This window comes from Dermacentor variabilis, chromosome 2 (genome assembly GCF_050947875.1).
Source record: "Dermacentor variabilis isolate Ectoservices chromosome 2, ASM5094787v1, whole genome shotgun sequence".
In the NCBI taxonomy this organism is placed as follows: domain Eukaryota; kingdom Metazoa; phylum Arthropoda; class Arachnida; order Ixodida; family Ixodidae; genus Dermacentor; species Dermacentor variabilis.
In genome coordinates this window covers 257186265-257208917 of record NC_134569.1, presented here as the reverse complement: position 1 = coordinate 257208917, position 22653 = coordinate 257186265, and the positions used below count along the sequence as shown (strand labels likewise).

Below are 22653 nucleotides of genomic sequence, written 5' to 3'. Positions count from 1 at the left end.
TCGTTTCCTTAGGGCGCGGTTCTCTCTTGAGTACCTCTCCAATGTAAAAAGAAAGCGTCTTATGAAGGATCTGATTGAAAGTGTGTTCCCTGTTCCATTGTATCGGTTAATGTTTCAAGAAGGGCCTGGGCAAGACGTACTTAAAAGGGTTAAAAATATGTGGATACCGGCAAACGTTAAAACATTCTTCTTCAAGCTTCACACGGGAACCTTGCCTGTTAAAACGTGGTTGGAGGAAAGAGGAATTTATGTGCCATGGGGAAGTAGATGCTTTCTGTGCAACAAAGCTGAAACGATCGAACATGTTTTCATTGATTGTAATAATGCCATATTCTTTTGAGATATATCACAGAGAACGTTAAAGATAGACCTACCCCTCAATCCACATGGCATTCGTTTTTTACCACCTGAACATGCTTTTGAACAGATGGATGTCATCTTTTTACTTGGAATGCACGCAGCCTGGCGTAGTCTGTTGGCATATAGACATTGTGATGTTAAAGGCCGATCTGTGTATGAATACTTTGTGGAAATGGTTGTGAAGGTACGTGACGTGTACAAGACGAAGGACTGTGATGAAGCTGTGGTGTCAATGCTTGACACTTTGACACATATAAAACGTGTGTGATCTATGATCACAAACTCTTTTGAAGCTTGTAGCCAAGCTGGAAATAAAGAAAAAAAAAGCATCCGTGGCTTAATGGTTTCAATATCAGGCTTCTGTACTAGAGTCCCTGTGTTCGAATCCTGCCGTCGGGCAATTTTAATTATGTTTATTTAATTATTTATTACGCAATACACTGTTGAAAATGACGAGTTAACAAAGTCACAAAGCCGTTTGAAGCCAAAAGGACGAAGTTTAGGCAAATCCATGTACTTCCCACAATTCCCATGCTGGGACAACCGCTCCCATTGTAGCATAGAGTTTCCTACAAAAATTTTTGTAGAAAACTCTATGCATTGTAGCTCACGTCATAGAGTTTCTCACTATAACACCTAGAGGGTAATCTGGCGCCACCGTCTATGGGAGTTCCTTAAGGGGTAGCGTGCCGTCATGGGAAGAACGGTATATGTGCGAAGCTCGTGTGGGCTGGTGTTGTAAGAGGCTTCGTCTAAAACGAGGATATGGCTACGCAAATAACGCGTTCTCAAAGTAAAATCTTCATAAAATGTTTCCATTCACGCATATTACATCTTTATCACCCACGATGCGTGACCAAGCGAAGAAAAGCAAGAACAGACGACCAACTGTTTCAAAGCGAGCGCGAACCTTGTCGTCTTTCTTCCAACTTTAGCGGCCCGCTGATACTTTTTACGTAACATGTAGACGTACACACAATAACAAGTTCTCATAGTTCAACAAAACATGTTTTCGCGTAATAATAAAGCTAAAACAGCTTTTCACGTGCTGTTTTATTAGAAAATGAATCATTGTGACAGACGGAACCAACGTTCTTAGACATACTTCAGTTTCACAGCTCCCTATGCGAGCCCATTGGCCCATAGAGTTAGTAGAACAACTCTAGAGGAAAAGCTGGGCCGGAAAAGTGGGAACCTCTAGGGCGCCGCCCTGTTGCTACTGGTCAATGTGGCCAGCGCAATTACTATTGAAAGAGCTGAAAACAAGTACAGGTCACCTTATGCTTTGTCATCTAAAAACGCATACCTGATGGCTGTACGAAGGTGGTACGTTAATATTAAGTTTACAGAAAGCGATCACTAAGTCCGTGACTTATGTAAATCTCGATGTACGCATTCATGCAATAAAGGATGACGCGAATTTCGGTTTCGAATCTGTTTTTTGGATGCGTAGTAGTTTCGTATAGTTTAGGTTTTACCAACGGTTTGACATGCGATCGCGCGTCGACATCGGATGCTATGGCACACTCGTGCCTTATGTGCCACCGAAGCCCCGAAGTGCTCTGGCATATACCTTCACATGTAAGTAAACGAATGTATCTCCTTGTTGAGAATATCAGGCGAGTAGGAAGCTCTTGTGGTGCATCACAATCGTTTGAGAAGCGTCAGAGTAGAGCATTTTTCTGCATGCGGAACGGTGTTTTTATTTGCAGGTTTCCCTTCAGTAGGAAATTGCTGGACAGGCGGACCAGCGCACCGGGATTGTACTGGCGAAGCGACAAGCAACTAAAAGAATTTGTTTAACTGTTGCACTTTGAACAATCATGCTTCTACAAAGGCCACAGCAGAAAAACAGCCTGATGCCGAGCATTTCTGTGCCACGAAGTAATCAAGAGGCGAGTGCTCAATGCGGACGAAATCGAGTGCATCGAGATTTAGAACGACAGAAAGCTCAGCTAGTTGGTAAGGATTCATTATGCAAAACAGAGGTGAGGCGTGCAGACAGGACACAAGAGTAGAGAAGTGGGCGGCGCTCGTGTTGTTTGCTTGTAAATACTCTACTCTTGTGTCCTGTCTGCACGCCTCACCCCCGTTTTGCATAACGAGTGCATCAACCCACATATTAATAGCGTAGGCGCTTTATTAACTGTGCAATATTTTCAACACTTCCATGCATACCATTTCATGTGGAATATCTTTTCTGGTCACAAATTTGTGCAGCGAATCTGTTTGCATGGTCGACTCCGGGCCTGTGGGACCGTTCTCTTGCACTTGATGCTGAGTCTTTTAATTGTATCCATAAACTGCAGATATGCACATCAGATCCATGCGAGCATTTTCAAAATTCAATTATTTTAGACAACAGACACATATGCAATACTGACATAATCCCGAGTACCACTAAGCAGCTGGGACACATTTTTGTTGACCATACTCGCAGGTAAAATAAGTAGATCATGTGGACAGCTCCAGCTCATTTTCCTTAAATCGGTGCGTACAAGGGGTATGCAAAAATATTTTTTTTCACGCGCACCGATTATTTTGCTGCATAAGCAAGAGAACCCACCACGTTAGTGTAACGTATCTTGTACATCACACTAATATGTGCTTTAATTTGCCAAGTGAGATGAGTTACTTTTATGGCTCATTCAGTCATATCACACTGCAAGCTGCATTCATCAATCTTCAGTGGGATTTTGCAAATGTTTAATGAAGCATGTTTCCCTTTTATGCAGATATGCAATGGCAAGCCCTTCCGTGTGTTCCAAAGGTAAAATTTAAGCTCTAAATTAAAGAAGACAATTTTAGTCAGAAACAAGCAAAAATGGTGAATGCAGAGTATCAGAAGCCCAAGGTACAGAAATTATGAGAAGTGTCGAATAATTTTAAGGAAAGAGTCGTATTTGAAAATGCAAGACTCTTTAGTGGAAGTCAAGCAAGTCAATATATAATACTCTGCAAAATTATGCGAGTGAGGGGATGTCAAACAATGGGTCAGGAAATGCGTTGTTTTTCTGGAAAACAAAAGCTGATTTCCATTACATAAGTCATTTTAGCATCATGAGACTGCTGCTTGATAAATTCCGAAATAAACCAAAAAACAAGACAAGCAAAAATAAAGAACAATTTAATGATGCTCTCTCCACACTGGGATAAATAAAAACAAAACACATCCCATCTAATGTGGACATATCAGACGCCTTGTGAAACACTAAAGGAAAAATTCAGTTTCGAGCTATGGCTCTTGCAACATAGATGTGGGGGCCTTGCACTAATAGTGATAGTTACCACTGCATTTAGAAATTGAAAGCATTCGTGCAGACATGGATGATTCTTTATATTTTTGGCTACCACTTGAAATGCCTCCACCAAGTGTTACAATGCTGCACGCAGCCATACTAAGGATCTCGCAGCAACACCTGCAGGTAAAAAGCATAAGCAGTCAAAGTGCTGGTGTGTACTGGACACTATGTTTGAAAACTTTTAGGCAAGAAGAGTGCAAGAAGCAGACATAACTGCATTTATTTCCATAATTTCCCATTTGAATTGCCTTTTCTTTTTGCTTAGACAATGCCTACGCCTAGCCACAGCAGCTCCCTCATACAGACTCCGCAAGCCAGGAGGCCGTGGAGGCAAATGCAGGTAAGAGGCAAGAAGCAATAGCACTGGTATCGACATTCATATAATTTTTCTTTTTCTTTCATTTAGGCAGCCAGCACACCTCGAACAGCCACCTTGACTGCGGGTGTGTCACCCTAGTCGCCAAGGAAACATTTGAGGGAAAGCGGCAGGCAATGTGAACAGCCACTTCTCCATGTAAACGATAGTCTTTCTCTCGGATGACTCCTACGCCTCGCCACGCCAGCACACTTGTGCACAAAGATGCTGTGGAGGCACGTGCAGGTCAGAGGCAAGAAGCAGTGGCACTGGTGTCGACATTCACCCAATTTCTTTTTCTTACACTGAGGCAGCCAGCACACCTCGAACAGCCACCTTGACTGCGGGTGTGTCAGTAGATTGCTGTTGTACATATGCTCATAATAAACTTCAGTAAACTTGAACTTGATAATAAACTTGAGGGCAAATGGGACATTGATGCATTGTATTTTTGAACATTTATTGTACACATACAATATATGTTACACTTTGCAGTGCTACAGAGCGTATTTTGAAGCTTCCCCCTATATTTTGCACATTTAATTACGTATGTGTTGTGTGGCCCTCAATGCAGTTCATGTTGTAGCAGCTGCTTTGTCTGTGTATCGCACATTGGCTTAAGCTCGTGATATCCACATACTTCTCTCACATATACAAAATAAAGTTCTATGTAGTCCTCAGTGTTACAACAAAAAATGAAAGTAAACAATTTGATCGTGGAATTGTGTTTAATACAGTGATTCCTATGACAAGTTGACAAATTGAACTGGTCAATCGGTCCATAGCCTCCTCTATTTTTAAAAAATAAAGGAGGCTATGGATCCGTCATGGCAAGGAATTGTATGTATACATAAAAAGAGGGGGGTATGTATGTGTGTTTGTAGTGGGGGGTATAGGATCAGGGCGGTACGAAAAAATGTACCAACACCGTCCTCTAGACCCATTCCGTTAAGGTACCGTAACAAAGCGTACTATGCATAAAGTTCATACAACCAACTCTGATATTACTGCACACGCCAGGCGACGCGAGCTACATTTGTCATGACGCATTCGCGACTGCACCGGATGCCCTCCATATTATTCTCGTTAATCGTGCACACTGCACCGAGGCAAAAGAAAGATCATGGGCGCAGGTGCCTTTAAAGTATCTCGACCTTGTGAGGCTCTGCTGCGCGTGCCAGGGGAGCTGTCCGTGCGAACACTCCCTGGCACACACCTGCCTCGGCGGCCCCAACCTACGTACCGTTCTGCTTCGAGCTTTGATCCCCCTACTGTCCCTTGGGTGCCCTAGAGTTCCTGCGCCGCCTGCTCTATTATAATCTCAGGTGCTCTCCTGAGACTTCCGTTTGTCGGTTACATGTGCCCTACTGATCAGTACTTATAATCATAAAAAAGCCCGATCTATCGTCGCGACGATAGATCGCGAAAGCGGCTTTTGCAACCTACCGCGCCCGTGCGAAGAGAATTACGGAATGCCAACGAGGAATCTGACCACAGCTTCGAGCTCGTAACCTCGTCGAGTGACACTCCTGCAACAGGCGTGACCGCTGAAAACCGCATACCGCCGGAAACTTCAACAGGATCATCCCTCGGTTGCATAACTGCCACCTGTACGGCCAACATGGAGCACACCCCCACAGTCCCGCAACATAGAATAAAGAACCAACTTATAAAGTCCAAACACACGGCTGCACGCACACATCACGACAGTACAGTGTACTAGATAGGGGCAGTGTGTTCAGACGGCGCAGCGCGCCACGCACCGCTTTGAAGCCGGGAGCGTAGACAGGTCCCGGATGTATGCGGCGGCGCTGCAGTCGCACGGGCTGTACGGACGCGTTCTCCGTGCATTGCGTTCTGTGGTGTTGCGGCCAATTGCAGCGTGCTTGCCGTGTGCTTGCTCTGAAGGCATTCCTCGAGTTTCTGTCTCGTTGGGAGTCACATGCAAAAGGATTGCCATTTGTTGGGCGTGTTGGTTGACTGACTTCGAAAGCATATTTAGCGCCAGCGAACAAGGACAGAAGGGAGACGGCCCCACAATGCGCTAACTTTAACTTGATTGTCAGGAAACACCCGCCTATTTAACTGTGCATGGGTTAAATAGGTGGGTGTTTCCTGAAAATCAAGTTGTTGAAGTTAGCGCATTGTGGTGTCGTCTCCCTTCTGTCCCTGTTCGCTGGCGCGAAATATGCTTTCCATTGCAAAAGGACTTTGCGGCTTGAGCCAGTCGACGGCAGATGGGCTCCGTGTGACATTGTGCAGCACTTTGGCTCTGTTAGAATACTTGGAAGGAGAGTGTTTTAAATACCTGTTGACATCTAGACTAAGCCAATAAATGTTGGAGAACTTCTTGTGAGGTAGTCGTGCGGATCCAACGATCACCCAACGCCGCCTCAATTTTTTATTGTTGTGAATTGCCTTCATATATTGTCACGTGGTAGCGACGGTGAAGAAAGCAGCAATACGGTGGAATACAAGACTAGCTTTTATTGGGCGAACCTGTGCCCACAAAAACAGGATACAGTTATAGCACAACGATAGCGGCGAACACGGTCGGCGATCGTCGGAAATCTGATCAGCGGGTCAAGCGCGTCGGCTTTTAAAGAACAGTCGTAGAATGTTCCAGACTAATCGTTCGGACCCGCGTGCCTTCCACAAAGTTCTACACCATTCGGGTCAGATGACGAAATCAGATAACATAAGGTTCGGCGACAACAAACAGCGGATAGAAGCATCGATAACTTTCCAGAAACTTCGAATACATGCAGGCGCGTCCCACGCTGTGCGATTACATTTGTTAAGCGGCGAAACGTGGTTGCCCGATAAACATAAGTACACGTGTCAATATCTTGGCGAAGGCAATGCAAACAGGGAACACAGAGGTCAGTAAACATTTGGTATCGCTACTTGACTCACCAGATAATTTTGACAAGGAAGGGGACGTTGCGTCACAGTTAGTTGAAGCTGGAAATCTTACGCTGGTAGAGCAAAGGCTAAACAATACTCCGGCAGAGCACCGGACTTATGTGGAGGAAAGGAGCGGTGACCGCCTCATCCGTTACATATGGCAGGGTATGTCGCGCAGAAATTTTTTGCTCGCAAGAAATGTGAGGACTGCCGCTCTCTTCTTTTGCAAATCTCTAGTGCCAGTAGCAGTCTCAAAATTCACGGAATTTGTGACAGGGGAGGATTGCCGTATCCGTCCAAGTTGCTTTTCGAAGCACTAAAGAAATTTGGGGGAATATATTTAGAACCTTCTTCCGCAAAGAGGAGCTTTGCAGCGACAGCATAGTTGATGTCATGATTCTAGTGAAAGCTTTAAATTTGGCTACGTCATGTATGCTGCAAATTACATGCTGATGATTTCACATCAGCAGTTGTGCGTTTTTTTTATGTCCTAACAAGGCTGCACTTTTACGTAAAAAGTGTGAATCAGTGAAGAGAAGCACGACGAAAAAAGAAATTGCACTTTAAAGTTAGCTATACTGTTCTTAGCAGGCTGGTGCAACATATGTATGCTGACCCTTCTTTGTCTTTTTCATCTGAATGCACAACTTTTTCTGGTGCTTTCAAAAAGCTAATTTTGTTAATATAATTAAAAATGAATGAAGTAATTTATTTGCGCATATTAATTCCGCTGTAGGTCTCCATTGTTTGGGTAGGAATGTACTTGCACTGTTTTTCTGTGTTTTGGCATACTGTGTGTAGTTTTGGAGATGTGTTTTACTTAGCGTCTTTCCTACCTGTTTTATTCCTTCCATAGAAATGTAGGATGTCGGTGTGTCTCATACTCGCACATGAGCCTGACGTTCAGGAACACTTCATGATGTAAATAAAAAAAGATCACGAATTAACTTATGTATTACAAAGACGGCGCCGAGTAAAACAACACACGAAGAAGGGGGACACGAGACAGCACGTAGGCGCACTAACAACTGTGAGTTGTTAGTTCGCCTGCGTACTGTCTCGTGTCCCCCTTCTTCGTGTGTTGTCTTATTCGGCGCCGTCTTTGTAATCATGCTTAACCAACTAGCCCACCAACACACGCTCAGAAACTTATGTAGTTGCGGGGGGCTCGCGAAACAGAACGAGGGGCAAATGTTTATCGCGAAAGAAGGTAAATGCCAAGCAGGGAAGCTCTTTGGCTTTGGGCTATGTACGTGCATGTTGTTTTGCCTTCTCTTCTACAACAGCGGCTGAGGAACTAAGCGCTTGACGTTGGGTCGCGGATGCCGGGGCCGCTTTTTTATGAATGCGAACCACAAAAGAAAATGTGTGCACCTGGAATCCGAGTTGGTTTAGATCAATTCGATGTCCTTTACTACGGCGTTATTTGCAGCCGACTTTTCCGTTCGAATAATTTCTGCTTACGTGGCTCAAAACAAATTTAACGGCTTTACGCCATTACTTCTGTGTCTGCAAAACCTTTGCTGTCAGGTTAATAAATGCGTCTTGGGCGTTGAGATGCGCTAGGAGTGCACATACAATTCATCTCTTATATGTAGTGAGTTTCGGGGATGCATCTTAACATCCGCCGAGCATTTGCACGTCTATTTGATTGCAACAGAAAACGATTATCAAAATATCAGCGTGCAGCGCTGGCACTGCGCCGTACGTTTCGTACAGCCCATGTTCCTACAGCGCCATCTCGTGCTATCTACATGAAGCGCCTCAGCGGCGGGCGCTTCCTGAACGCACTGCCCCTATTCTAGTACACTGTAACGACAGTGCAAGCGAGACGCCATGCTGCTACGCTACAGTGTACTAGAATACTTTCCAGTGGTACGACCGCGCCTCTCCGCTGACGCGCGCGGTGGCACCTGCAGCGGCGGCGCTGCAATCGACCGCTCTTGAAAGCTCGTCCTGTTTCTCCTCTGAAGCGTACGTGGCACACAAAAATAGAAAGCGTGTTTGGTTATGTACAGCCGCTGTTTTAACGCAATTCAGCTTGGGTTTGCAATTATTTTTGGGTACTTTATGTGAGTAGAGGTGTTTGAGGTGGCCGTAAGATTTTGGGCGTCTTACTAAGCAAAGCCAGTAGCAGACGAAGGACAGTCGATGCGCTGCAATTTCTTTTTTCACGCTTAGTCGTCAACTCGGACTAGATGGCAATACCGGAATAATTTGCGAGTACTAAATTTTGCGAAGCAATTTTCATTTGCGGGACCAAATATTCGCATGATGTTCGCGATCGCAAAAGACACCTTGTTTACAGTGTCTGCTAGGGTGCACATGCACAGATATCCGTCAAATTAAGGCTGATTTAATATTTACACGAGAAAGCACTTCATTTTTAAAGTACGTGCTGCACAAGACGAAATCTGACGCGCAGAAAAAAAGAAGGGAGAACGACTTCGAAACTGCTTTCTCTGTCCCATACGATTTTATTGCAGGCGCTCTGCAATAGCGCAAGAATCATCCAGACAGCTTTAATGCACTTAAGAAGCAGCTTAGAAATTGGGCTAAGTCAGTCTGCTTAGCTTCAGGTGCTGTGCTGCCTTTCTTTTTGACAGCATATGTGCTTTATTCAAGCCTTTGATAAAAAAATGGAGCCGTGTGGTGACATAAAAGCTGACTATGCGAGGAGTCAGGCTTTCTGCATGATCTCTGCATCCCACCTTCAAGGGAGCGGCGCAATGAATCATATGCAGGATGTCCATTACGCTTTCCCGATGAACTTTTTGTGCACTAAAGCAATTAGTGAAAATGTCTTCAAGCCTTGTTAAAAAGCGGAACAGTTCCACCGAGGGGTAGAGCAAACCTCCTTCATCATTATGGCGCACAAATTCTGCAGCATGCAAGCGGCGCCCTTCTTCTGTTGGAAGTAAGAGGCTGTCATTACACGCACAGCATTTGGTGGGCAGCACACACTTTTCGGCCACGTATCCGGAAATGTAATATATAAGCCTTGAGTCGCTCCTCTGGACATGGTACTCGTGTTCCACTGCTTCACTGCCATGTGAACTCGAAGGTACCGCTTGTTTTTCTGTGCAAAGCTTCATCTGGTCAATCAGCTGTTGCTTTGAAGTTTCTTCCCGGTCCCCAACATCAAGAAGAGAACTGATGACATCTCCCTCTGCATTCCCGCCTGCAACACTGTGCGCCAAGTTATAAAAAGAGAGACAGTTAACAGTTAGCAGAAACTGCTGTGGCGTTGGGTGTGAGTTGCAGCCAGATGAGAGTCTAACGATTCCAAAAAAGTTTTCCACTTTATCCTGGCTCAGCCGGAATGTCAACAAGTAGCTAAAGCCAACTTGGTGATGCAAATAGCGAAGAAGCTCAAGAGTACTTGTTAGAGTAACTCTTAAGCCTTCTGCAGTGGACTCGCTCAGAAATGTCTTCTTATCGGCATGGCGCTCCCAGACGTCCAGGAAACGGAGCATTTCCTTAATGGTTTCTTCACCCGCATAATGGAGTCGGAGAGCTTCGGCTGTGTACCTTGCAGTCAACACAGCAATCAGTGACTTCATTCTCATGAAGAACTTCTCTGTCGCTTCGATTTTACCACAGCTTCTTTCCAACTGAGTACGGTAAAGAAAGAATACCCTCAAAGGACCATGCCCAAACAACTGGAATGCATAACTTGCCCGCATTTTTTCGAAATTGTTGGGGAATACGTGGACACTGGTTATTCCAGGCATTGCTTTCATAGTGACAGCATTGCTATCCAGTTTGAGAGCTTCTCTTGAAAACTGCATTGAAACTGCACCATCAGGGGTGTCAAAAGTCGTGTTGAGAAGCCTGTTTCGCACGTTTTTTACTAGGTGAGGAAAATCAGAGAGAAAATGTAAGAACCGACTGCTCTCAACAGGATGGGGCTTCTTGCAGACCACTTCCTTCAAAGATGCTCGAATGTTAAAGATGCGCCACATTTTCCTGTTCCAGGCCGCTGCATCGCAAGTTACGAAGTCCACAAACAGGCCAGCCCTTTCTGCTAAAATTGTGGACTCAAGCACAATTTTGGCCAACAGGTCCCCTTTCACATTCTCGTTGCTTCCGAAAACACCAATAACCTGAGTCCAGCTGCCAAACAGTGGCACAAACATCACTACGAGGCCATGATTGCATGGCAATGTTTTTTTCTTTTTCGGGTGTGTACGGGCCCAGGTCCACAAAACCTTCAATCTTCGCTCCTGTGGTCACTGACAAATGTTCAGCTGGCTTCATTTCATCCACGACTATTCCACCATGTCGGTGGAACACATCCAGGTGGGCAACCTTCTTTTCCAACACACTCAGCATTTTCTCATTGAACCCGTAGCCGCTTCTGTACTGAGCAGTGTATTTACGCAGGGTTGTTTCACTTGGGAGTACCAAAATGTTCTGCCTCCGCATATATTGATACAGCTTTGGGCTTCTCATTTTGAGCAAGATGCATTCAAGGATCCATTCTTTGTCGTACTTCATGCCCCGCGGACTCTTCCTTCTTGATGCCTCGAAGCACTGCCTGACAGCGAGCTGCTGCTTTGGTGACAAAAAGCTTAACTTTTCAGCAAGTACATCTTCAGCTGTTGCAGCACATTCGCTTTTGATTTTCTTGAGGTCCAAGGCGAGCTTGTCTACCTTCGATAAAAGCCGCTTGTTTTTACGGGTACATGCTTGCAGCTTCTTCAAAACACTGCCGTGCCACCGCGAGCTAGGATTATTGCAACTTTGGTTCTGACCTTGACGCCTTTCGAGGCGCCACTGCCGCCTAACAAGGGCTTTTCTTAGATAGTTGCAAACGACGCAAGCCGTTCCTTCTTTTGTTGTCTTGCCTAGGCAGTTAGTACTATAAACTGCTCTTGCCTCGCGCCTAATTTGGCCTTGCAATCTCATTGTTAAGCTGGTAGTTAGGCAGCTTTCATTCCGTGACGCTGCGCATTTGCAGAGATGCATATCATGCGCTTCCAGCAGAGTGGTTATAGCATCTTGAATAGTTGCCACTGACGCGCCAGCCACCTGCTTGCCCAGCACGAACGTCTTCGAGTGCATAGCACCAGCACTGTTTGCAGTGAGGAACACGGCCTTTTCCACATTCACCTCACCTGAGAGCGAGTCGAGGGAACATGAAGTAAAACATACTCCGTCTGCGTCGTGAAGTTCATGTAGCGTCCAGCGCTTCCCAGGCACTTTTATTTTCATCACCGCAGCCACAGTCGCGGCCACACAGACTTCGTTGTCAACCGTCGCACCCGTAGGTTCGTCAACCTCTGTCGTCTCTGCAAGCTGCCCTCGTGCCTTTTTTCGTGGTGGGACTTCGTCATCGCCCTTCCTTTTTCTTTCGTTCCTCTTGGGAGTAGGCTGCTTGCTCAGGTAAGCTGGTAGATTTGGCAAAATTGTGGGGACTGCGTCCGGAGTAAGCGTAGGCGTACCGCGTGGGATGCGAACTTCCTCCCCATTTATACGGTGCACATAGTCCCGAACAATGAAGCGCTGCTCAAAATGCAGCTCACATACCGCGCAGTCTGTGGTTAGCGGCTTGTCGGCTCTATGTAGGTTTCTCTCCCACGTGCACCTCCGTTCCGGGTCTGCAGGCGCCTTGAATAACGATAGCTTCTTCGCACTGTTAGTTCGGGCGTATCCTGTGCTACACCCTGGAGCGTAGCAATGGTTGAGACGTTGCTTTGCACTCATTGATGCAAGTGGCCGCATTCACAAGAGAACGCTTGCGACGCACAACCGCACAGAGCAAAATTCCACCACCAAAACACACCGCTGAAATGCAATGGTACTGCGTGCCCAGACCTGTCGCCTTCAAGAGTGGTCGACGGCAGCGCCACCGCTTCGGGTGCCACTGCGGGTGACACGCGCCGCAAGGCGCAGCCCCCATAGAGTTTCCTACAAAATTACTAGAGGGAACTCTGGTAGGGTGGCTAGAAGGGGAGGTGTGAATACCGGCGGCGAAAACGTGACCCCACAGCGCACCGATGCCGCGGGGCGGCGCTGTTGACCGTGGCGGGGGACTGTTGACCGAGTGTTCAGGTATCTAGATGTACAGGCAAAACATTGATTCACAGTGGAGGAAAAGAACTAGGAAGCTTACCAGCAAGTATGCGGCCTGTGGGGTGGGCAACACAGCAACAAAGAAGGTCAAGCGGAAAGTCAGAGAGGCTGAATTAATCTCATGGGTGGCGGCAATGGAAAAGAAACCTGCCATGAGTAACTACTTAAGGGGAAAAAACGAAATTAGGAAAGAAACCATTTATGATAACTCAAAGGGAAGCTCATTACTTTTCGAAGCGAGATCGGGATGCCTTAGAACACGCACCTATAAAGCGAGATATAAGAAGGAAGAAGAAGCATGTGCTTGCTGCGGTAAAGCTAGGGAAACGACGGAGCATATTTTATTAGAATGTGAAGACGTCTATCCAGCGGTCGATTTAGGCACCACTGGCCTCCTTGAAGCCCTTGGGTTCAGCGGGAGCAATGGTAAAGCAAACAGGTCCGCAATAGACATCAGTAAGAGGCGATTGGAGGATTGGTGGAAGAAAAGTAGGGAAACGACAAAAGACGGAGACGTACAAAAGCACAGTTCGCAATAGGGTATCAGAAAATTTGGACGTGGTAGTTCATAGTGTCTTTTTTTTGTTTCTCATTGGTTAACCTAGGTAGGATATTAGGCAGCATAGTAGCAAGAGCTTGGTGGCGCAAGCCACCGCCCCGTTCCAAAGAAGACGCTCATAACATCCATCCATCCATCCGGGGAAGCAGCCAGACGAAATGAGCGCCTCGCCAGCCTCGCGTCGGCTGCATCTCTAGAACCGAAGTGAAAGTGAGCCCGTTTCAGATATCCCGGGCTTTCTGCGAGCGTCAAAGAATAAATATTTATCATGAAAACGATTTTACGTCAGACCACATCATTACTCCTGTGAAATTTTACGGGCCCATCGCACTGTATCGAGATTCAAGCGCGTTTTGTCTGTGCACATTTCGTGAAGCGGCTCATGGTGTTAAGGGCTAGTGGGGGGCTTCGAAATAATTTCGACCACTTCGGGTTCTTTAACGCGCACTCGCATCATACGGCACACGGGCGCCTTCATTTCGCCTCCCTGAAAATGCGACCGTCGTCCTCTAGATCAGAGCAGTCAATCACCTTATGCGTGACGCACGCATAGTACTCATTCACCCTATGCAATCACCCTATGACGTAGTCACGCACAGTAGTCAATCACCCTATGCGTATCAGGTAATGTCTCCAGATTAAGAGACATTACCTGATAATTCGTCTCGATGTATTTACAAGCCACTTTCTGTCTGCACTTGCACACCTGTAGCATGTTATTTTGACGCTCATATAAGCAATTTCCCATGACTGCAGACAGTGAAGCAACAGATCTGGTCATGAAATCGTTTATTTACAAGTGAGGAAAAAAATAGTGAAAACTTTACAACACACAAGGTTTCAGTGTTTTCCATTTCTTCTCACTGCCCTGCTGATTGACACCTTTAAGCAAAAAGTGAATCCTTGTGAGGCAATAAAAACGTGTAACTGAGGCTGCCAGGGTAGCACAATGGTCCAGGCAACCAATTTTTGGCATATCACGAATTGACTGCAATATTTCGGCCACAGCCTTGGCTATGCAAGCGTGTTACATTGAATGAACGAGTGAGTTTCTTTTCAGGGGCATTAACCAGCTTATAGGACGATTCTGGGGGATATAAAATGCCCCCAAGGTCCCGCTCTTTGGATGCCTCTGATGGAAGTTCTCTGGGGATATTGCCTTTATAACTAAGACATGCTGCTCTGCAGTCTTCACGATGTGTGGGCAAAACACGCCTTCTCGCCACATAACCTGCAATGTAATAAACCTTAAGCCGTGCGTCGCTGCGGTGCTCTACATAATTTTGGTGGTCCACAGCCACTTGCACGGCATCTGTTGGCACAGCCTTCACGCTGTCTTCACTGTGGCTTTCTTGTTCAGCCAGCACCTCTTCAACAGATAACTCCAGGACATCCGAAGACACATCGCCGTCCTTGGGGCTCCTTGTGAGGCTCTAGAAGCTAAGACACCTGGATGTGCACAAGCAACATTAGTTACTTAAGCATGCCGAACTTCTGCAAAACATTGGTACTATTTACCAAGCTTGCACGTATACATACCTTATGACTAGAATGAATTGAGGTGGGGTAGGATGATTGTTTGCCCCACTCGCTTGTCTCACAACGCCAAAACATTGCTCCAGGCGGTCTTGGCTCAGTTTCGAAGTCATCATGTACATGATGTCAGCATTGTCGGTAAGGTACTTTAGAAGGTGTTTTGTTGAATGGATGGTCATCTTCAGCCCCTTAGAAGTACTGTTACTAAGAAAGCCGAGCCCATTGGAGTGAGCCTCCCATTCATCAAGAAACGGAAGAGTTTCATCAAGCGTGGCCTCTTTCTTGCTGCCCCGTCTGAAATACCAAAGAGAACAATCATGCACCGTTTTGAGAGAAAAACTATGCTAAAATAACCTCATCACTTCTGCAGGGAACCTCGGCGTCCTATAAGCTGGTAAATGCCCCTGAAAAGAAACTCACTCGTTCATTCAGTGTAACACGCTTGCGTTTGCAGGCAGGGGCACGGAAGAGATACCTTTCCTGTGGTTTTCTTGCACCCAGTATCACATCCGGGCACAAAGCTCCGTCTTCTTTTTCGCTGCCGACTGCATCTCGCCCTCGAATTACGGATTGTCGCGAGGAACACTCCAAAAGGGGCGCCGAGACCAACTGACAGCGGAGGCGCAGGCCAGCACGGCTACGAGTCCCCCGCCGCGAGCGGCAGCGCCACATTCCCCCTGGTGGCATCGGTGCGCAAGGGGGTCACGCGCGCCCGAAGGAAAGCGCCACCGGTATTCACACCTCCCCTTCTAGCCACCCTAACTCTGGCGCTGCAGTCGTTGTCCTACCATGGGAATGATGGGAAGTACATGGATTTGTCTGATCTTCGTGCTTGTGGATTCAGACGTTCTTGTGGCTTTGTATATTACGCTATACAAATCTTATTGTCGTATATTTCAGCGCAATCTATATTCTTCGAAGTGTAGAAGACGCCGGGGAACACGTACAATTGCTATTAATTGCAATGATTGAGCTTGTTTATGTGCCCAAATCGAAACGCACCAAGCGTCTCAAAGCACTGGCATGCCCGCGATAAATTCATAAGTGCGTTTCATTCGCTTGTCGATACATGCATCCGTGGCTTCATAGAGTTACTATACTGACTCTAGAGGACAAGCTACCCATAGGGTCCATGCATTGAAATCGGGAACCGCAAGAGCGCAGCCATGTTGCTAAGCGCCGAGGTTGCCAGCTCCTGAGACGCTTGCTAGACTTGGTGACAGTAGTCAGTTTTATTCCGGCAACCGTAGCAGCGTAGCAGCATGGCGTCTCGCTTGTGGTGTCGTGATATGTGCGTGCAGCCGTGTGCTTGGGCTTTATAGGTTGGTTCTTTATTGTATGTTGCGGGACGGTGTGGGTGTGGTCCATGTTGGCCGTACAGGTGGCAGTTGTGCAACCGAGGGATGATCCTGTTGAAGTTTCCGGCGGTATGCGGTTTTCAGCGGTCACGCCTGTTGCAGGAGTGTCACTCTACGAGGTTACGAGCTCGGAAGCTGTGGTCAGATTCCTCGCTGGCGTTCCGTTATTCTCTTCGCACGGGCGCGGTATGTTGCAAAAGCCGCTTTCGCGATATATCGTCGCGACGATAGATCGGGTTTTGTTATTATTATAAGTACTGACCCAGCTGTAGGGCACATGTAACCGACAAACGAAAGTCTCAGGAGAGCGCCTGAGATTATAATAAAGCAGGCGGCGCAGGAACTCCAGGGCACCCAAGGGACAGTGGGGGGATCAAAGCTCGAGGCAGAACGGTACGTAGGTTGGGGCCGCCGAGGCAAATGTGTGCCAGGGAGTGTTCGCACGGACAGCTCCCCTGGCACGCGCAGCAGTGCCTCGCAAGGTCGAGATACTTTAAAGGCACCTGCGCCCATGATCTTTCTTTTGCCACGGTGCAGTGAGCACGATTAACGAGAATAATATGGAGGGCATCCGGTACAGTCGCGGCTGCGTCATGGCAAATGTAGCTCGCGTCGCCTGGCGTGTGTAGTAATATCAGAGTTGGTTGTATGAACTTGATGCATAATACGCTTTGTTACGGTGCCTTAACGGAATGGGTCTAGAGGACGGTGTTGGTAAATTTTTTCGTACCACCCTAATCCTGTACCCCCTTTTTTATATATACATACAATTCCTTGCCATGACTGATCATAGCCTCCTTTATTTTTGAAAAATAGAAGAGGCTATGGATGGATTGACCAGTTCAAGTTGTCAACTTGAGAGTGACGGTCATAGGAATCACTGTAATAAACACAATTCCACGGTCGGATTGTTTACTTTCATTTTTTGTTGTAACACTGAGGACTACACAGAACTTTATTTTGTATATGTGAGAGAAGTATATGGATATCACGAGGTTAAGCCAATGTGCAATACACAGACAAAGCAGCTGCAACAACATGAACTGCATTGACGGCCACACAACACATACGTAATTAAACGTGCAAAAATAGGGGTAAGCTTCAAAATACGCTCTGTAGCATTGCAAAGTATAGCATGTATGTGTACAATAAATGTTAAAAAAAACAACGCATCAATGTCCCATTTGCCTTCAAGTTTATTATAAAGTTCAAGTTTACTGAAGTTTATTATGAGCATATGTACAACAGGAATCTACTGACACGCCCGCAGTCGAGGTGGCTGTTGGAGGTGTGCTGGCTGCCTAAACGAAAGAAAGAAGTTAGATGAATGTCGATACCAGTGCTATTGCTTCTTGCCTCTTACCTGCATTTGCCTCCGTGGCATCTTTGTGCACAAGTGTGCTGGCTTGGCGAGGCGTAGGAGTCATCCGAGAGAAAGACTATCGTTTACATGGAGAAGTGGCTGTTCACATTGCCTGTCGCTTTCCCTCAAATGTTTCCTTGGCGACTAGGGTGACACACTCGCAGTCAAGGTGGCTGTTCGAGGTGTGCTGGCTGCCTAAACGAAAGAAAGAATATAGATGAATGTCGATACCACTGCATTGCTTCTTGCCTCTTACCTGCATTTGCCTGCACGGCCTCTTGGCTTGCGGAGTCTGTATGAGGAAGCTGCTGTGGCTAGGCGTAGGCATTGTCTAAGCAAAAAGAAAAGGCCATTCAAATGGGGAATTATAGAAATAAATGCAGTTGTATGTCTGCTTCTTGCACTCTTCTTGCCTAAATGTTTTCAAACATAGTGTCCAGTACACACCAGCACTTTGACTGCTGCTGCTTTTTACCTGCAGGTGTTGCTGCGAGATCCTTAGTATGGTTGCGTGCAGCATTGTAAAACTTGGTGGAGGCATTTGAAATGGTAGCCAAAAATGTAAAAGAATCATCCTTGTCTGCATGAATGCTTTCAATTTCTAAATGCAGTGGTAACTATCACTATTAGTGCAAGGCCCCCCACATCTATGCGGCAAGTGCCATAGCTCAAAACTGAACTTTTCCTTTAGTGTTTCACAAGGCGTCTGATATGTCCACATTAAATGTGATGGGTTTGTTTTTATTTATCCCAGTGAGGAGAGAGCATCATTAAATTGATTTTTTTTTTATTTTTGCGTGTCTTGTTTTTTGGTTTATTTCTGAATTTATCAAGCAGCAGTCTCACGATGCTAAAGTGACTTATGTAATGGCAATCAGCTTTTGTTTTGCAGAAAAACAATGCATTTCCTGACCCATTGTTTGACATCCCCTTACTCGCATAATATTGCAGAGTATTCTACCTATATTGACTTGCTTGACCTCCATTAAAGAGTCTTGCACTTTCAAATACGACTCTTTCCTTAATATTATTCGATACTTCTCATAATTTCTGTACCTTGGATTTCTGATACTCTGCATTCACCATTTTTGCTCGCTTCTGATTAGAAATATCTTCTTTAATTTAGAGCTTAAATTTTACCTTTGGAACACACGGAAGGCCGTGCCATTGCATATCTGCATGAAAGGGAAACATGTTTCATTAAACATTTTCAAAATCCAATTAAAGATTGATGAATGCAGCTTGCAGTGTGATATGACTGAATGAGCCATAAAAGTAACTCATCTCACTTGGTAAATTAAAGCAAATATTAGTGTGATGTAGAAGATACATTACACTAACGTGGTGGGTTCTCTTGCTTATACAGCAAAATAATCGGTGCGCGAGAAAAAAATTTTTTTTGCATACCCCTTGTACACACTGATTTAAAGAAAATGAGCTGGAGCTGTCCACATGATCTACTTATTTTACCTGCGAGTATGGTCAACAAAAATGTGTCCCAGCTGCTTAGTGGTATTTGAGATTGTCAGTATTGCATATGTGCCTGTTGTCTAAAATAATTGTGAATTTTGAAAATGCTCGCAGGGATCTGATGTGCCTATCTGCAGTTTATAGATACATGTAAAAGACTCAGCATAAAGTGCAAGTGAACCGTCCCACAGGCCCGGAGTCGATCATGCAAATAGATTCGCTGCACAAATTTGTGACCAGAAAAGACATTCCACATGAAAGGCATGCAAGGAAGTGTTGAAAATATTGCACAGTTAATAAAACGCCTACGCTATTAATATGTGGGTTGATGCACTCGTTATGCTAAACGGAGGTGAGGCGTGCAGACAGGACACAAGAGTAGAGTATTTACAAGCAAACAACACGAGCGCCGGCCACTTCTCTACTCTTGTGTCCTGTCTGCACGCCTCACCTCTGTTTTGCATAATGAATCCTTACCAACTAGCTCAGTTCTATGTCGTTCTAAGTCTCGATGCACTCGATTTCGTCCGCATTAGGCACTCGCCTCTTGATTACTTCGTGGCACAGAAATACTCGGCATCGGGCTGTTTTTCTGCTGTGGCCTTTGTAGAAGCATGATTGTTCAAAGTGCAACAATTAAACAGATTCTTTTAGTTGCTTGTCGCTTCGCCAGTACAATTCCGGTGCGCTGGTCCGCCTGTCCAGCAATTTCCTACTGAAGGGAAACCTGCAAACAAAAACACCGCTCCGCATGTAGAAAAATGCTCTACTGTGACGCTTCTCAAACGATTGGGATGCATCACAAGAGCTGCCTACTCGCGTGATATTCTCAACAAGGAGATACATTCGTTTACTTACATGTGAAGGTATATGCCAGAGCACTTCGGGGCTTCGGTGGCACATAAGGCACGAGTGTGCCATAGCGTCCGATGCCGACGCGCGATCGCATGTCAAACCTAAACTGTATGAAACTACTACGCATCCAAAAACAGATTCGAAACCGAAATTCGCGTCATCCTTTATTGCATGAATGCGTACATCGTGATTTACATACGTCACAGACTTAAAGATCCCTTTCTGTAAACTTAATATTAACGCACCACCTTCATAAAGCCATCAGGTATGCGTTTTTAGATGACAAAGCATAAGGTGACCTGTACTTGTTTTCAGCCCTTTCAATAGTAATTGTGCTGGCCACATTGACCAGTAGAAACAGGGCGGCGCCCTAGAGGTTCCCACTTTTCCGGCCCAGCTTTTCCTCTAGAGTTATTCTACTAACTCTATGCGTGGCTTAATAGTTTCAATATCAGGCTTCTGTACTAGAGTCCCTGTGTTCGAATCCTGCAGTGGGGCAATTTTAATGATGTTTATTTAATTATTTATTACGCAATAAACTGTTAAAAATGACGAGTTTACTAAGTCACAAAGCCGTTTGAAGCCAAAAAGGACGAAGTTTAGGCAAATCCATGTACTTCCCATAATTCCCATGCTGGGACAACACATGCGTCTCCCCGCAGGCCGGCTGAGGCCGGTGAACAATAGAAGGCAACATCCACGTGACCCTGCGTTCCCGGATGTTGGTTCCCTAAGTTGGTTTCCAACTGTCCCTATGGGGCCACCGAATACCTAGTGTGTCACGTGATTGGGGAGGTTTATTCTCTGTATTGCTGTAGTGCGTGCAATGACACAGAAACCACGTGCTTCCAAACGCCGCCTACTCCGCTTCGGAATGGCGCGCGTCTGTGATCGAGCTGCCATCGGCGATGACGATCGTCGCTGCGAATTTTGCAGCAAACTATTCATACAGAGGAAGAACATGCTGCAACACATCAGGAACGTTCACAAAATGGCCGTGGATGTCAAGAAATTGATGAAATGCGGCGTATGTGGCACTTCCCTGCCTACAATGGAGAAGTATTCGGTGCACCAGATCGCTGCGCACAACTTCGAGGCTGACGTGCACCTGGTGTTCCGGAACAGTAAGGGTGAGGAACAGTTTTATTAAATTTATTCTCAGTCATCGTGAGCAAATGACGTTTAAACGCAATATTATATCTTGGACTTTTTTTTTAATTTCTTGTTGCGCAGTGTGCTTCCAAAAAGGCAGTTGTTTATGCTTTGCAGGCCTTTGTTTTCTCTTTCTCCATCGGTTTCGCGGAGAGCAGCTTTTGCGCAGGTGCCTAATTTATTTCCTTGGGGTATTTTGAAGTTTGTGTCCTCGTTAAATATAATTTGTTTGTTTATCCATCTATAGTATAGTCATGTGTGCGCGCTCCCAGCGATGCGCTACATGACATACGTTTGGCATTGTCTGCTATCCTGCACAGCAACTGGAGTGAAATTTGACGTTTGTACATCTTCTTATTTTTTTTAAGCGACAGGAGTAAGCTGTTCTGCGTTCTGACGTTGCTCTGTGCCACATGCGTGCGTGGCTTAGTCTTCGCCTCAGTGCACGTTGCAATGCGGCAGAGACGCAGAACCGGGACCATACATGAATTTGCGGATGTCGCCGGGATGGTTTCCCAGCGTATTGTGGGCAAGCTCTTTAGCAGTACATTCCATAGAATAGAGCGAAATGTGACGCTCGCGCAACCCCCCCCCCCTTTTTTTTTTACTTAACCGAGAGGAGGAATTTGCTCTGCGTTCTGACGTTGCTCTGCGCTACTTGCATGCGTGGTGTAGTCTTCGCCTCAGTGCAGGCCGCAATAGGTCCGAATGCAGGCCGACGTAGGTCCAGGACCACACTTGCAATTGCGGCTGTCAGCGGCTTGGTATCCCGGCGTACTTTGGGAAAATTCTTTAGTAGTACCACAGTCCTTCAATTGAAGGACTCTGGTTGTAGATTTCATAAAGTATAGCGAAATTTGACGCACGCGCAATCCTTTTTTCTTTAAGAAGAGTGTGTTAGGAGGCTACTTGGTAAGACATCTTTTTGTGAACGTAAACTGCGCTTGGGAAAAGACACCAACGTACAAGAAGACAGGACGAACGCAGACTAGCAACTGGTTTATTGAAATCGCACATAATGCTGCCTCTTCGAACCAGGCGCATGCCCAAGCCAGATCATAACCGCGTGACGATGGAACACTCCCTCGCCAAGCCCCTATGTACAGTAAAAAATCAAGCTCTTCTTGAAAAGAAGGAGCTTTTCAAGAAGAAACTGAGAGAAGGGATTCACACTGTTCTGGGGCGTAGCTTCCACCACGTGCTCTCAGTTCGTCTTTGTCTTATCGTAACAGCATTGCTATGAATGTACAGTCTAATTCAATATTGAGGAAGGAGTGAGCATAGATCATGCTTAAGTTTCATATTTGTTTCTTATTAAAACAAAACTAATATGATAAATTTTTTCAAGTTATGGCGCA

The 22653-nt window shown here is 45.9% G+C and overlaps 2 long non-coding RNA genes across 2 annotated transcripts; one reads left to right on the top strand and one right to left on the bottom strand.

Moving 5' to 3' along the window:
• Positions 1-3061: 3061 nt before the first annotated feature.
• Positions 3062-4359, top strand: LOC142571255 (uncharacterized). The gene is made up of 3 exons (XR_012825819.1): positions 3062-3130; positions 3928-4002; positions 4069-4359. It is a non-coding gene; the product is annotated as an uncharacterized LOC142571255 (long non-coding RNA).
• A 13274-nt stretch (positions 4360-17633) lies between these two features.
• Positions 17634-20256, bottom strand: LOC142571254 (uncharacterized). The gene is made up of 5 exons (XR_012825818.1): positions 20147-20256; positions 18959-20015; positions 18075-18149; positions 17819-18013; positions 17634-17756 (listed from the first exon to the last, which is right to left on the bottom strand). It is a non-coding gene; the product is annotated as an uncharacterized LOC142571254 (long non-coding RNA).
• Positions 20257-22653: the final 2397 nt, after the last annotated feature.